Genomic DNA, 3,469 nt, shown 5'->3' with positions numbered 1-3,469 from the left:
GCACCACTGAATTGGTTGCTCTCTATGGAAGCATACACATCCTAACCAATCCAACCAATGTCTTCATGGTAGTGATATCGCGGCTTTCTAATGCAAGCTGGAACTAATCATATCTTGAATATAAATATCCCATAGAGTAAATCGCCTTGCTGGCAAATGCTTCTACAAATTCATCCACTATCGGGCATGATCTAACATTCCTTATGGTGACCTTAATGATTGGTTGTAAATCCCGTATAAACCTCAAATAACCATTCTTCTTTGGAATAGTAAACCACCAATTCGAATATGGAGCTAAAGAGGGCTCCAAAATCCGCATCCTGATCTTCTCGTTCAAAAGCTCTAGTAGCTTAGGAAAATATGCCTAAGGTACTAGAATAGGCTTTAAATTCCATGGCACATGAGGTACTATAAAGATCACCATAGGTGCAACTATGGTCGGATCATCACATCCAATTTCATCCGACTAAAATGCAAAGACTTTCCCATGTCTTGCCAACATTTACAAAAAACAAGCTCTTTCTGCAGGCAAAAGAAAGCTTGTATCACCAATTTTCAGCTTTTGTAAAGTTTCAGCTGTAAATTTATGTCCTACTCCATGTGGATCCTACAAACTAGACCGTTGAGACACTTTTTCAGTCAACCCATTACTTTTAGGTGGTAAAGGCAAAGCCACAGGCTTAACCTTCTTTGCAACTATTTTGTACTTTGTATCCACCCTTGCTTCAACCCTGTTTTGTAACCCATATTGCAGCCCATAACATTCATGCTCAGCAAACTCTTGAATGACTTCATACATCTCTAAAGTGTCAACATAAATAACCTAATTTTTTGCCCTCTTTTTAGTATTAATTGTTGCATAAATTTTAGCCATTGTATCAACATCAACCATTCTTGAAAATAGCCCTAAAATACCTTCATTTGCACCATCAAACCATATGTCTTTAGCTCTTTTTCAGCCTATCCTACATATTTCTTTTCAGCCCTACACATGGCTGAAATATCCTTAAAACTGCCAAGACTACATGATGTCCATTCGTGTAGTCTAAACACAAACACAGTTTCCCCCTTTTTTGAAGGCATAATTATCTTCCTAGAGGCACTGCCATAGCCTCCACTTACAATAGTGCTATCTAAAAACCCTTAAACTCTCGTGCATTAGGTGGCATGGGATTATCCTGCAGCCTATATCCTGATTGCGAGGATGATTCACACAAACAATGAGAAACTCTACTGCCTTTGTATTATCTTTACTCTAAACTCAAGCATATGAACAATCATCATCCAAGGCTTTTGTTTCTAATCTTGATTCCAAAATATAGGACTGCCCCAAAATCACCGGATAACTACATGAATCCTGCACAAAAAAATGATATTCATCCCTAACATCTCCAATAGTCAAGTGTACATTTAGACAAGCTGCATAAAGATCCCCTGATGAATTGTTTGTTGATTGCATGTGCCATCCCGGATCTACATCAATCAGCCAACCTTCATTCTCAGACAAGTTGTGTGCCATAACATTGATTTTGGAACCATGATCCAAGAGAGCTTTGCAAGGCATCTCTCTTTCTCGCACTTTAACAATTGTCTCTATTGTAGCACGAGCCCAATGCGTTTGTGAATAATGATTGCTTGAAATAAAATGAGCATCTTCTTTTTCATATACTTGTTGATGGACATCCCCATTATACATAGGCTTCTCTCTATGCTTACTGCTGCCCCCCATAAGACCAATTTTAGCACAAGCTTGCTGTCTACACTCCCATTTAACCCATTTTCAACATAAGCCTGCTCCAAATCAACATTACATGCATCATCATATTCCCTCTGAAGTTGTTTCTCTATGTCTTTGATAATCTGCATCAATGCTTGCAACTTCACCATCAAACTATCTTTTTCGTTTCAGCATATCAATGATTGCATCATGAAATTCGTACTTTGCGATTCCAAGAACTTCACCAAGTGTGAATTCAACTCTACACCAAGTATGCGATCGTCCAAGACCTTTTTAAGGTTTGTGGGAGTCTCAAGATCTGATTGTAACATGTAACCGGGCTGCTTGCTCCTTTTCTTCCCTTCTTGTTTCTTCTCTTGAGATGCCTGCTCCATAACATGCTCAATATGGATTTTTCAGCCTTTCTATTGCTCCATTTTACTTCATGTTATGGGCCTAAAGAGGAAGGACCAACAATTTCCTCATCTCTTCTTCTCTTTTCTTCCACAAGAGCTTCTTGATTATGAACCTCAGCCTAATAAGCATAGGCTGAAAATGAATCCACTGGTGCACTCCATCCTATTCTCCCTCGTATATTCTGACTTGCATCAGTCAATTTAGACTTTGTTGTTTTGCCTTTTTCCATGCAATCTAATGCATGCATCCAAATGTGAGATTTTGCTTTAGTCATGCCTCCTTTACGAGCTTCTTCAGTCCTTTCAATTCTCAACCCATATGTGGTTGCATCTATGGCAACAAATGATGCCAGAAGGCATATTCCACGGTGGATTTCATGCCACGGTGGATTCCGTGAGGTTTTACGGTGGATTCCGTAAGATTTTATTACCGGGGCTCATACACAAAGTGGATTCTTTGTGTGAGAAGTCGATGGGGATGCCTATCCTTTTCGGGTGTTTTGTTAATTTTATGTGTATATGGGTGATTCCGCAAAATACATATACATATTTAATTAATAAACGTTTACGAGTTTAGAGTGCGCACTCGTGATAAATTAAGGTTAGGATTGATTTCTAACCAATTGATTTATGTAGCTGAAGACTGCTAGGTATTCACTTTTGTCGGCTTAATTGTATTATTTTACTAACGATTGTAAATGCTAAGCAGCGGTGGCACTGGAAAGCATTGGAGGATAGTGTGTATTCAAGTTATCGTCAATATTTTGATGGGCGCATGTCTTAGGCATGGCACCTATATTTTGTCGCACTTATTTATCAAGGCGCGATATTTATTTATTATTTTTGTATGCGCATGGGCGCACGATTTAGATATTTGTATTGGACATTGTATTTGGGTATGCCTGACTTCTTGGGTGCCCATTAGCTTTAATTCTTTATTGGCACAAAAGCAAACTCAAAAGCTAAAGCATGCTATTTTGTAATTTGGGCTATTATTTGAGCTTGAAGATGATTAATATATGAAATACATGCTTTGTTGGAGCGCTCACACAGGGCATGGGGGGAGATTGCACCCAATTGGTCTCTTGTTCATGTCGTGTAAGATTTTTACATTGATTTGTGTGCAAAAAGTAGAGTTCTTTTGTTCTTGGGGACCTTCTGACGCTCACTACGCATGCTTACAGCATCCGATCTGTGCACTAGTGGTATCAAAGCGAAGCTGAGATCAAGAGCCTCCAATCACTTACCATCTTGCGTGAAGGCGGAGCTCCTGGAACGATCAAGCTCTACAGTCAGTTTCGTCACGAACGATCGATACCGGTGTATTCTTGGCGGT

The sequence above is a fragment of the Lygodium microphyllum genome, chromosome 1 (assembly GCF_053477565.2).
Source record: "Lygodium microphyllum isolate KBCC chromosome 1, Lygodium_microphyllum_v1.1.10, whole genome shotgun sequence".
In the NCBI taxonomy this organism is placed as follows: domain Eukaryota; kingdom Viridiplantae; phylum Streptophyta; class Polypodiopsida; order Schizaeales; family Lygodiaceae; genus Lygodium; species Lygodium microphyllum.
Note: the sequence above shows the minus strand (reverse complement) of the source record.